This window comes from Telopea speciosissima, chromosome 6 (genome assembly GCF_018873765.1).
Source record: "Telopea speciosissima isolate NSW1024214 ecotype Mountain lineage chromosome 6, Tspe_v1, whole genome shotgun sequence".
NCBI classification, from domain to species: Eukaryota; Viridiplantae; Streptophyta; class Magnoliopsida; order Proteales; family Proteaceae; genus Telopea; species Telopea speciosissima.
Window position 1 is genome coordinate 65,834,242 of NC_057921.1, and position 13,897 is coordinate 65,848,138.

Below are 13,897 nucleotides of genomic sequence, written 5' to 3' on the forward strand. Positions count from 1 at the left end.
AAAGGTCAATTGAACAATTTGACATGGTACATTTTCTATTGTTGTGTTGAATAACCATTTGAAAATGCCTAAAGGAAGCATCATGCCAAATGAACAACACTGGTTGAGTGTTGGGAGTCAATAATGAACAGCTGTGTTGAATTGTTTCTTACTTTGTTACAAACTTACAATAACTATACTCCCCCCAATTTCTTTCCATTTTTTTTTTGTTTTTATTTACAGTTATCTTTTGGCTTGAAAGATTGCTGGGAATGATTTGATAAGGTCTTTAACCTTTGTTGTTTGAATTTGACTAATTATTTTTATTATTGGCAGGGTTTAAAATCACTACCCACCATCAATAATCTCCCGAAGTTTAGTGATATGGTTGATCTTTAATGGTTTTCTGGAGAAAATCTGAAAAAATGGGTAGAAATATTACAAAATAAAATAGAAAATAGGGCAACACACGTCACTAAAGACACTTTTCTAAGACTGATTTGTCCCACTATTTTGTCAAAGCAAGATGATGTAAATAGTCTCAGAAAATGTTGTCTTCAGGATACGATGCCCTTCGCACTAGTGTTGAATAAGACTGCACTTCTCATCAACACTACAGATTCACATAAATATTGTCTACACAAAATTAAATATGTAATAGAAAAAACTACTAAAACAAAGTAAACCTAACAGGCTTTCCAACGCAGCAGACCACTCACAAAAAAGTTGAGTAATGAAAGATATATGAAAGAATGAAGATTACTCTTTAAGAAGATAGAGGAGAGAGAAATCCCAAAAGGATATTTATGAGATTACAATAGGTAGTATTTATGGTTTTTGAATGGACACAAGACATGTCTCTTTGTCTTGAAAAGACACACCCCTTATGTCTCATGGAGACAACAATGTCTTGAAGACATCTATAGATAGAGACTAATCTTTTTAAAAAAAGATACAACTCTATCTCTATTCGTACTTCTTAAAGAATCAATATTTATATGTGAATCTGTAGTGTTGATAAGAAATGCAGTCTTTTTCTACACTTGTGTGAAGAGCATCATATTCTGAAGATAACAATTCCTTAGAGCATTTGCATCATTTTGTTTTTACAACATAATGGGGGAAATCATTGTCTTAATGACAATATCTTAAGTGACATGCCTTGCCCTGTTTCTTATTTTATTTTGTTCCATTTCTAGCCATGCATTTCTATTTTATCCAACAATTTTAAGGCATTGATATTTTCAGATAAGAAATAGTTTTTGGGCAATAGTCACTTTCTGTAGATGTTGAAAAAAACATTAGAGAAATTGCTTCAACAGCTTCCAATTGAAGAGCAATCTCATTTCTGGGACTCAAAGGCAAATGGCCTTAACAAGAGCATTAATGCTTATGTAGTGGAGTCCAAGGAACATGGTGAGAATTCTGGGAAGAATATTCAAAAAAAAAAAAGGGGACAAAATTCAAGTCGAGACTTGAAGTTAAGAAAAAATCTAAAAGAAAATATGAGAGAAAGAAGGAAAAAAGTCCTTGTTTTGTTTGTGGCTAAACAAAGTCATTTTGCGAGACATTGACGATACCGGAAACTCTGTCCAAATATATTGTATAACGTACAGCCATGTTCATAATCTGATCATAGGTTTTTATTTTATGGATCTTGATACTATGGGCCATTGGATAAGCATTTATTTTGAAAATATTATTTAAAGAGATTGAAAGTTACAAAGAGAAATAGAGTCGTATCTACTTTAAAATATGTCTCTATCTAGAGGTGTCTTCAAGACATAATCTTGTCTCCTTCAAGAGTTAAGACAAAAGGGTGTCTTTTTTAATACAAAGAGACATATCTTGTGTCCATTCAAAAACTATAAATACCACCCGTTGTAGTCTCGTTAATATCCTTTTACGGTTTATCTCTCTTCTCTCTTCTTAAAGAGTGATCTTCATTCTTTCATATCTCCTCTCATTACTCAGTCTTATTGTGAGCCGCCTATTGCTTTGGAAAGCTTGTAAGGTCTACTTTCTTTTAGTAGTCTTTTTTATGCCATATTTAATCTTGTGTTGGCAATATTTTTATGTGAATCTGTAGTGTTCATAAGAAGTGCGGTCTTATTCAAGACTTGTGTAAAGGGCATTGTATCATGATTCATGGAGACAACATTTCCTGAGACCATCTTGATGCAGGTCTGAAGACTTATGTTCGGAAGAAGAAGAAGAAGTCCAAGTAGTCCAAGTAGTTGTTAGTAGTTAGTAGAAGTCTATACTTAGTTTTATTTTGACGTAATTTGTGTTTTAAATTGAACCGGTCCAAATCTGATTGAACCAGTGGTTCAATTTAAGTTTTAGTTTAATTGTTTTAGTAGGTCATGTGACAACTTAATTGTCCCCCCTCCTCTCCTTGGTTTTGAGCGAGGAAGTGTTGATGTAATAAAAGTTGGCTAGGGGTCTTCTACTCCTGAGCTGAATAGGATGTTGGCCTTTTGGCCCTTATAAATAAATAAAATCGTGGGGCTCCTCTTTACCTCACAATCTGAAAAAATATTCTACTAAGCTGCTGCTGCAACTTGTTTTCTCCAAGGAGAATTGTCTTGTCTTTGATCAAGGTTGACGGAATCGGTGTTTGATCCGATTGACACCTTGCAGTGGGAAGCCCAAGTGGTTTATGGTTATTTTTATCTTCTTCATTCACAGTTCTACATTCAAGTTCTGGTTTCAAGAATTCTCTACATCAACAAATCTGATATCAAGCTTGTTCATCATTAAACAAGTAAGTCTGAATCCCCCCAAATCCTGGTCACCCTTCTTAATTTCCAAAGTCCTCAATTTATCCTAGACCATTCCAGCCATGGGAATTGTCTCAAATTTTGACCAAGACCTCATTGAGGACTTGATCCAGTTTTGGTTCAATTTTGACCAGCCAAAGTCCTTCAACCAGCATTCCCCCTTTCCAAAACCTAACCCTAATTCAACCATTCCCTTCTCAACCTTGCTACCGATTCTGTATAGCAGTCTCTCTCTCTCTCTCTCTCTTTAAAAAAAAAAAACGTAACCTTCACTGGAACACCCCCATATATCATATAACCTTAACCCTAACCCTAAATTTAGCTGTTTCCATTAGTTTAACCCTAACCGAGTTACCTTTTGAAGAACAGATCCTTGTTTGTCTTCTAGGTTGATTACTTCAATTTAGAACTACATTACATCTGCATCATCTGGTTTTTACAAGATAGTGGTGGAAGTCACTGCCTTAATTCAATGTCTTAAGTGATGAACCTTGCCCTATTTCTTATTTTATTTTATCCCTTTTCTAGCCATTTCTTCTTCCAAGCTGTAATATACCACCTGTTAATGAAGTTAGTTAATGGATGTGGGAGATTTTCAACCCCTTCATTATTTTTGCACATCTTCTTAAGTTTTTCTGAAAATAGAAAAATGCACCATGTAGTGAAAAAATATTGGTGACACAATCCAAAACTGTGCTTCAGACCTTACAGTACAACAGTGTACAAGATGTTCTCAGACAATGCAACACCAAACAGTAGCAACGCAAAGGCAACTAAGGATAGGGTGCAGCAGGATTAATCCAACGGTGGGTGACTGACTATGAGTCTTGTATTCATCCAAAAAAAATATATATATGAGTCTTGCCAAGAGGTTTCAGGCCATACAGAATAGTTGCCCCTCTGTTGGTAGTCACACAACATATAACAAACACTGGTTATGCTAGAAAACTTCCCAACTGATTGAGGTACTTCAGTACAGCAATGAATACAGTTTCTCTCACAAGATTTATGTCAAACAGAAATGGTGTAACAATAGGTACAGGACATGACTCAACATAACAGCTGGTAATAGTAGCAGAGAGGGAGATGCAACCGTCCAGACCATTGCTCGAATGGAACTGCAGCTGAACATCTAATGGGTGGAATGGAGTGTGCAAGGCATAGAGTTCACTCCTCCAGTCGCCACCTTTAAAAGAGAACCCTCTTTCTTCAAAAATCAACTCAAAATTCAAATTCTTCTTCTTTTTAGCTAACGAAATGATGAAGTATATGACTATATAATACTGCCCTGTCAAGGAATTGACAGCTTTGCCTCTTTACTTACCCACTTGTTTTCATTTGGCTTTCTTTTTCCAACTTGTCTTGGATTAGGCTTGCTTCATGTGGGCTTTGGACTTTGGAGTGGGCTGCCAAACCAGAAGTGTTCTTAAGCTCATTGTCTTTTGCTGCCAACTCTGAAATACATTGGGACTTTCTCTTGATCTTATTGTCTTAGTCCCATTAGACCTCTAAACAGAATTTTGGAAGCTTAATTTCTCGCCAAAATTCATTGTCTCTTTGTTCAGCCGGGTTGAGGTATTTTATGTCACATCAATCACTCTCCTTTTTGAAAACAGCTTGTCCTAAAGCTTGCAATGTTTTTAGGTGGGAGGCCAAAAGGCAGTTCAACTAGTAACACACCTATGAACCTTGCTGGCTTGTAAGGATTGGTGTGTGGAACCTCTAAACTCAGTTTCTCAACTTCCTTTTGAGAGACTATATTCTCATCTTATCCTTACTTGTCATCACTTTCTTGTCCTCATCTTGCAACTTGTCGCAATCTCGTTGCACAAACAGTTGCTGTTGAACCCTGGGGGCATTCATTTGCATAATGACCCATGGTATGGCACTCACGACTCTCCACAACGACATTGTTTACTTGTGCTATATGCTTGACAGCTTGTGCAATTGTTTGAAAATGATGCAAGCTTGAGGACTAGCTCTTTTCAAGAAGGGGAGCTAATGTAGTACTGTTTGTATTTGAAAGACTCAATAGGACCCAAAGATAACAGCAATGAGAGCACAACTGCTACTCAAAATGGAACAGGAACTTGAACAGAAAATGAAAGACACACTATGACTCAAAAACAGAAAAATGAAGAGGATATGAACACAAGAGAACTAAAGGTTCAAGGGAATAAGACCAAGAACTTTATAGAACCAACACAACAGAAACTTACACAGAAATGGAAGACAAACCATGGTGCTCTGCACGTCTGGCAGCAATGGGGATGGAGATGCAACTGTCCAGTCCTACACTCGATCGAAGCTTTAGCTGAACATCCAAAGGGGTGGAATCTTAGAGTTCACTCCTCCATAGCCGCCACCCTCAAGGAGAGAGCCCTCTCTTTTCAAAAACCAGATTTCAATCTTGTTAGCCAACGAATGAAGAAGAATAGGCTATATTAATATTACGATACCCTATCAAAGGAACTGACAGGTTTGCGCCTTCTCTAATAACTTTGTTTCATTAGGCTTCCCTCTTCTAGCCTTTTTAGGTTGAGCCTGCTTCTTGTGTGCTTAGGAGTGGGCTGTAAACCAGAAATGTTCTTAAGCTCTTAACTTGGGCTGCCAAACCAAATACGTCTGGGCTTCTTGGACTGGGTTGTCACACTCTAATCTGAAGTATATTGGGGCTCTTCTCTTAGGCTTGTTGATTTAGCCTCCTTAGACCTCCAAATAGAATTTTGGGAGATTAACTAAGTTCATGTCCTCATCAAACTCCCCTTCTTGAAAACAGCTTGTCCTCGAGCCTGAATGTTTTCAGGTGAGAGGCTAGGAGGTAGTTCAGTTGGTGACACACCTATGAACTCCCTTAAAACTCTCTTGGCAGTTGCAGCAAGTCTTTCCAATTTCTTGTTTCAGCCTTGCTGACTTGTAAGGATTGGGGTGTGGCTCCACCTTTAAAATCAGTTTTTGAACTTCCTCCTAGCTTCCCACTTGAAGATGATGCACGCTCGAGGACAAGCTCTTTTCAAGAAGGGGAGTTTTAAAGAGGACATGATCAACCGCTTGGTCAGATGATTGATGGCTTGCCGGTTGGAGTGCATTACCCCCAGGAGGTCAAGGAATTGACTCTCCTAGTTTGCATATTGTGCCAAAAAAAGGCACTCCCTCCCCCCCTTGGTAGTTGTAGGTTTCTGTTGGCTTGTCTTAGCCTTCCCTTTGTAGCTTAGATTAGCAAAAAAATAGAAAAACTGCCATAACTTGATCGAACGAAGGAAGGAAGAATTTTGGGGAGAAGTTAAGCTCTCAAAAATTCTATTTGGAGGTCTAAGGGGGCTGAGGCAACAATCCAGAGAGAAAAGCCTTAATGTATTTCAAAATTGGTAGCCCAAGTCAGTAAGCTCAAGATCAATTGTAGTGTGGCAGCCCACTCCAAGAAAATCCCAAACTAGTTCTTGTTTACAACTCACTCCTAAGCCCACAAGAAGCAAGCCCAACCCAAGAGGTTTAGAAGAGTGAAGCCCAAAATAAGACTAAGCTGATAGGGAAGGGCAATGTCGTCATTTCCTGTGATAGGGCAACATAATATAGCCTATTCTTCTTCACTTATTGGTCAAGAAGATGGATTATTGAAGTTGATTTTTATTTTTTGAAGAGAGAGGTGCCTCCTTGAAGGTGGCCCATCGATTTTGATGTTTACCTAAATACTCTTTTTTGAGATGCTTGCTAATGTGGTGAAACAACAGCTCCCTCAGTGGTGACCTAAACTGTAGGAAATAATGGCTGACATCTCTGTGCCACTTACCGGGCAGCACAGCAACTTCCACTGTGAAATTGGCATCATTTTCTTGCCTTATTATCTGGCATTCTGTATTAGTTCATGCTTATCCACATATTTCTCAATTAACTGGGGCCATTTTAGAAGTATGTGGACAATTCTGCGCTATGATGACTTTGTCTTTGAACTAGTTGGTTTTGGCTTGGACCAATCATATGTTACATTTCCAAGGCATTTGTAAGTCTGATATTGCAGTCTTGACATCTCCTTTGCCCCTTCCCCCCAGCCATTTAATACTTGTAGAGTGACTGGATGCAGTGGATAGTGTCCTCACTACTCCTAGATTGTGCTATTTCCAGGTACAGTTTAGGTTTAATTTCTTTTTCTCATAGAATGGTCTCTGAATTGATCATCAATTGTTGTGACACTGAGATATAGATGAAACTCCCTCCCCCCACTCCACCCTGTAAATGATGGTCTGTGAGATTGATCATCTTGAAGTGTCATGAAGCTTGCAGCTTTGGCCTTTTTAAAAAAAAAAAAAAATCCTTTTGGTGTGCATGAAGAGTGTAATTTGCTTAGACTTTGGGCCCTCTAGGGCCTACAAGATGTATTTGCATTCTATACAGGATCGGTGACTCAGAATTCCAATTGTTTGCTTAAATTTGTTTTCTGTATTCTTTGGCCAAATTATCTGTTAGAAGTCTGACTTCCATCTCAAACACTACAATTAGTAACAATACTTCGATGCAATGATGTCTATTACTGTATTAACTTGATTTTCTTGCTCCTGAAGATATATAATAGTAGTATATCTTCCATTTGATCAAAATCTGCTCAAGTGGACTGGAGACACAGAGTTCTGTCCAATGCATTGGCTACCTGACTCATCCAGTGGCAGTGAAATCACAATGATGTATCGGAGGAGGAAAATACTACGAGCTGGGATCCTGCCCCTCAGTGGAATCCACAGGATCCCACCAGTGCATGTGCATCACAGAGCATGTGTTGTGATAGGATTGTAGACTGGAGATCATTTGCCTGGATAAGGATGAAGGAAGTGCAAATTCATGGGAATGAAGCACTATTGGGAAAACGGTTATGGTGATTTGAATGTGCATTTTGGAAGGATGTCATAGAAACGAAGTATGGATAAGCAGCTCTGGGTGGAATCCCTTAGACAGTTACGATGTCATATGGAAAGGGCTTGGAAAGGGATCATGTTTGTTAATGAAAATTTTTTGAAAATCAAAATTGGTAGTTGGTAAAGGTATGAGAATTAGAATGTGGTCTGATTGGGTGCTATGAAGAAAGGTGTTAATGCGATAAATTCCCTAGAAGTTCATTGAAAGAGAGGTTGAGTTGGTGGATGATTATAGTTCCTGAAGTGCAGATTCATGGGAATGGTACTTTTTTCACTGTGGAGATGTTACAAGGACCTGAACTGGGAGAATGGTTTGGAAGGAGTGCAAATTAATTCTGATGCAAGGGATGGAAGGAGATTGGAAGTGATCCGATCTGTTTTCTTTTTATTTATTTATTTATTTAGGGCGTCAAACCTATTTTATTTTAGCATGGTCTCTGTTGGATTGCAGGTTTCAGATTTGAGGAAGTATTGGAGTAAACTAGTGCTGCCCTGTGTTGAAGTTTTTGGTTCACTTTTGGCTTTTGATAAGCTTTTAAAACTAGATAATCCCAAGACTAGAGGCTTTCATTTGACAAGTAGACATGTCATGTGAAAGGAAGGAAGAGACTGCAGCTCATCATTTTATTAATTGTGTGTGCTTTTATGATTTGGAAAGTGTTTACCAGGCTGTTTCATCAACAATGCCTGGTGTGTCCTTTGGAAAGAAACTCATTTTTCTGCAGTGGACTGATGTTTTGTTGGGAAAAGGGTAGAGATTCTGGTATATGCCTTTGGAATTTCTGATTTCTATGGGCTGAAAGGAATATAATTTTTTTTTATTTTTTTATTTTATGGGAGAAAGAAGCTTCAATGGAATTTACAAGCTTAGTTTCAAATCAGATAACTCCTTTGGCAAAAGTGAGGAAGGAATTCAAGACTATTACTCTAGATGTACTAGAAAATTATTTCAGTTCTACTATTGAAATCATGATAAACTATGAGAAAGTTATTTGAGGTGGCATGACTATGTTCAACGGAGTCCTTTGGATGCTCCAGTATGAAGAAGTGAATGAACTAAAAGAGCCAGGGGCACACCTAAAATGACCTTAGGAGAAGTGAGGAAAGACATGCATAGCTTAGGCCTTGTATCAAGTATGACCTCGAATAGAGCTGATTGGAGAGTAAGGATCCATATAGCCGATCCCATTTAGTTGGGATAAAACTGAGTTGTTGTTGTTGCTGTATTGAGTCTTGTTGGGAAATGCATATTTTCTCTTTCAGTTTAATGAAATTTTACTTCAGCTAGTTGCTCTATTGCTCTACTGCTTTATTGTTTCAATGTAAATACTAAAAGTAAAATAAAGTAGGAAAAATCCTTCACTCTTACATTATTTTACAGATTTTGGACATAAGCCAGAAGTTGTAAAACTTTCTCTCAAGACTTTTTAAGATCTATCATTGCGCTTCCTACAAAACATAGTCTAAGTTCATGCTTGGAAAATAAGAACAAGAAGCATGTGTTCTTAGAATGGCCAGGAGCATAGGATCTCCTGTTACAGTGGGATCCACCTATTTATGGGATGTAGGGCCACTATTTTTTTTTTTAAATTTAATGAAAAAGTCCCCACCATTTTGTCTGGAAAACGAGTGTTCCTAATTTTTCAGCAGATGGTTCATATCTTGTGTTCAGCTTCAGCCTACCTACCAGGAAAGTTTAAAAAACAAAAAAGTTACCTTAAAAAGAGGGAAGCAACAAACAATAAGAAATAACTATCTTAAGGGAATGTAACAAAGATAATTCACGTGGTGGAATTGTCTTGGTCTAGTGTTGTCATTTCTTGCCTTTTTACCATAAATTTTCTTCCGACAGATGATGGTCCATGCTGATGCTTTACCCTTCTAAAGCCATTGGAAATCTGTGGTCAGGGTTTTAGTGCACGGTATCGGAATGGGTATCGGCAATATGCAAAATCGATAAGATATTGATATAGTATTGACTTGGTTCGGCTGTATGAGATAAAATTACCCTTGAATTTTCTTTAAAAAATGAGTTTTTTAACCATTTTACCCCTTGTATGTCCCGTGCTATTGATATAATATCGGCATGGTATCAATATCGATGACTATTAAAATTGATACGTTACCGATACTTCGAACCATGTCTGTGGTAGGTGAAAGAGAATGCTTCCACCAAGACCTACCCCTTACCTCTCATTAGAGCAGCTACCAAACCTTTCCACTGGTGTTTGGTATAATCATAAATTCTTCATTAAACCAAGGGCCTAGTTTTTGAAGCTGACCTTTTCAGTCACGGGATATGAACCTTTTTCCTTTATGCAATAGTTTTCATGCACGGCCTGCATTGAGTACAGTTGGATGGCCCCGTCCCAATAAGACAGGCTTGATGCTGTTGATGGGGGAATTTTCCGTGCACAAGTACTGTTCCTTTTTGTTTTTAAAGGAAATAAAAACATGAATTGAACGAAGGAAACAGAAAATCTACAATATTGTCCATACAATGATCCTGCATTTTTGGCCATGGGATATGACCCTTTGATTGCAACAAAGAAGGATGTTTCGGACTTTTGTTAGTAGGGTCTGGGAGCAGGGTTTTAAAAGCCAGAATCGGGCTCTTAATCGAGTCCAACTAGTTTTAATATGATTTGGATTGGAATGGGTCGGAATAAAGGTTGTACCCAGTGCACAAGGCTCCCGCGTTTAGCAAGGTCTGGAGAGGGTCAAATGTAAGCAACCTTACCCCTGTTTCTAGAGAGGCTGTTTCCAGGACTTGAACCCATGACCAAGCGTTCAGCAAATGAGCACCTGACCAACGTGTCAAGCACGACCTTCAGATTAGACAGAACCCTAAAAAAGCTATACAGAACATTGTGCGAGAAATGGGTATCAGATTAGCATTAGCGGAAGGCAATACCGATTATGAGGTGATTCCGTATCAATTGATCGGTATGGATCAAGGGTAAAAAGGTAAACATAAATTTTTATTGACAATCAAGGGTGCAATTGTCTGATACATGCCAATCTTGATGCCGATTTGTCGGATTGGATTTTTTTTTTTTGAACCCTAAGCTGGAGTTAAGTATGAGGGAGGGCCTTGGTGCAACGGTAAAGATTGCTCCATTGTGACCAAGTCACGGGTTCAAGACTAGAAAAGGCCTCTATAAAAACAAGGGTAAAGCTGCATACATACATTATGACCCTTCCCAAACCCTGTAGCTACGGGAACCTCGTGCACTGGGTAAGCCCTTTTCTGCTGGAATTTATTATGCTGGTTCATTGTTCTAGAGTTCTTTTAATTGGGGATAAAAAAGATTCTCTAAGAGAGTGACGAAAAACTTTTGTCTTAAACCAATGCAAATTTTGTTTCACCCCATTTATTAGTTCTAATTTCTAATATATATGGTCCTTGTGAAAGGAGCACAACTGTGCAAGGAACGTAATGTGCCGGTGTAATATCCTTAAGAGAACTATGGATTTGCTTGCGCCAAATACGGTCAATCATGATTTCAAGATTCCCAAGTCTTCTTTAAATAAAGAACTCTAAATAAAAAAAAGTTATTTAAATCTTTACTTCTTCCTTTTTATTCTGATTTCTAGGGTTGTGAGTTGAGACTAATTCCAATCCAATTCAAATCGAAATCGATGAAGCCAATTATGTGTTCAATCTCGCATACCTCCAGATTACGTTTCGGTCCTTCTTTATAGTATATATTTCTTCAGTTGTTACAACGGATGACTACAAATTGATTTAATTTGAAAACTAATTACAACAGATAAATATTGAACAGGTCAAGATTAAGTTTAAACCGTATCCTTAATATCAGTTAGGGTTTTGAAAATTGGGATTGGATCGGCCGAGCCTGATCTTTATTCAATCCAATCCAGCTTGGTGGCTAACCTTCCAAAAATTAGGATTAGTGCATTTTTAGTTAGTTAAAACACATTTAAATGTCGTCTTTTTGGTCATCCCATTTTCTTGGCATTTTCTTTATTGGTTTCAGTGATAAAAATAAAAAACTCAAAAAAAACAGCAAAAGTTGTAAACAGGTTTTTTTTTTGAAAAATTTAATTTTGATTTACAAAAATACTAATATAATATTATATAAATTTACGCATTAAATGATCATGAATTTGAGTCAGAAAACAACATCTTCGTAAAGTGGGGATAAGACTGCGAACATTATGATCCTTCCTACACCTCGTAGTATTGTATCTAATGCACGAGGCTCTTATCACTACAAGGTGTAGGAAAGGATCATAATGTTCACAGTCTTATCACTACGAGGAGTAGGAAGGATCATAATGTTCATAGTCTTATCCTCACTTTGCGGAGATGTTGTTTTTGAACTTGAATTCGTGACCGTATTTTCAACTGATCCATTCCATTCTCAATTCTCATTTTAACTAACTATGATCCTTCCAGACCGGAAAAACAGATCGGATCCCGAGACTGAGTTTGAAAACTCTGGTACGATTTTGCAATCACGTGTCCAATTAACCCAACCGTTACTTCCAGGTTTGCTAAAAAAAAAAAAAAAAAACCAGATAAAAAAAGGAGGAATAGTCTTCAACCTATAAAGCTCCTCAAAGATCGTAAAAGGTAGATACCAGTGGGGGGTACAGTGCAGCAACAGTACATGTCTTTGACCTTCTGTGATTGGTTGGCTCCTCTGCCTTGTCAAACGGTAATACGCCTTTTAATAAATACTGTAAACAAATAACGGCACGATCCCTCCTTCTCTCCGACCTTCCAAGCCTTCTCTGCGTCACTTTGTGGATACAAAAAACAGATCTCTCAAGTTTCACCCCAAACCAAATTCTATTCACCTATTTTTATATTATTATGTTTTTCTTTTCTTTTCTCTTCTATCCATTTCTTACATTTTAAATATAATCTATAAATACAATTTTAAGGATTAATGGAATTTAATCTAAAAAATAAATAAAATGAGCCAATTTTCTATCCATGTACGTCTATTGTCGTTTTAAGTCGTAAAAAGTTAAACATGTATGATCAAGGGAAAATCAACCATCACATCTCATTTCTCCCCCTTATATAATCTCGAAAAATACTATAATTTAGTTGGGATAAGGCTACGTTAAGTTAAGTTGAATTGTATACGAATTAGGAATATATTATAATTTTCTCTTATTAAATCTTTAGCCTCAAGAAATTGGACAAAAATTCGATGATCAATCGGTCATTATCAACAATGGAAATAGCGGCATTTGTGCCCCTTTTGATGGATTAAAGAAATCATTTATCTACGTGGTCAAAGTTAATTAAGTAGATTAATATCCAAATTATAAGATTTTTTCCTTTTTTTTTATGATACGAAAGGGGGATCTCTTGGGAGCCTGTCACTTTACTTTACAAGGCTCCAACCAATTGTGCTAGTAGTTGGCCTCAAATTTTGCCTCCTATGACGTTGACTATGAAGAGTGTGCTTCTGGTGTGTTAAGGGTTTTTTTATGTTGTCAGCCATGTTATGTAGGGTCTTATGATCTCATACTATCTTCTAATTTCTCTATCTTATTGGTTATTGAAGCCACCAATCCTTTCATTCTCCCAAAGGTCACATTTCATTTCCTTGATTTTTATTTTCGTCCATATAATACATCATGACCACCATTACATGCATTTAAGTATTTAACCTAGTCTTTAATACTATTAAAATAGAAATATTAGTCCTTAATCTTGTCCCCTTAAAGATAATTCTATCAAATAAATATTCTTTTCTTATATTTTTAAGATATTAGAGGAAGGTTTTCGTCAAACAGTTGCACCATATGAAGCTCACCCACATTTTTTTACCTAATAGTACATGGATCAAGTGGACACTTTAGATCACTTAACATGTAGGGATATTGTTTAAATATATATATAATTTTTTTTCCCATGACTCTACAAGTTAAAGATTCCTTGATTTATTTATTTATTACATATAAAGTACATTACCCATCATTGATTATCTTCTAATACCAAACTTATTGTAAAGTAAACCAACCAATTAATTGCCTTTCATTATATACTATAGGTGTTATTTAATTTTCTTTCTTTATCTCTCTTCCTTGTCTTTTTATGACTCCTTGAGCTTAATGACTTAAAATAAAACTCTAATAACATAATAAGCCAGATGTAATTCATCTTTAAAGTTTAATTTCCCATCTACCATTTTTTCTTGTCTCCATTGTTTATTTTGGATAAAAATTCTCTAAAATTTTCCT

General features: G+C 36.9%; 1 protein-coding gene across 2 annotated transcripts in view; it reads left to right on the plus strand.

The window, feature by feature from the left end:
• The first annotated feature begins 5,714 nt into the window (after positions 1-5,714).
• The window catches only part of LOC122666202 (glutamate synthase 1 [NADH], chloroplastic), a 33,307-nt gene continuing 25,124 nt past the window's right edge, over positions 5,715-13,897 (plus strand). For both annotated transcript variants that reach the window (XR_006333508.1, XM_043862349.1), the window contains exon 1: positions 5,715-5,728. The gene's annotated coding sequence lies outside the window, so the exon portion shown is untranslated. The remainder of the gene's footprint in view (positions 5,729-13,897) is intronic.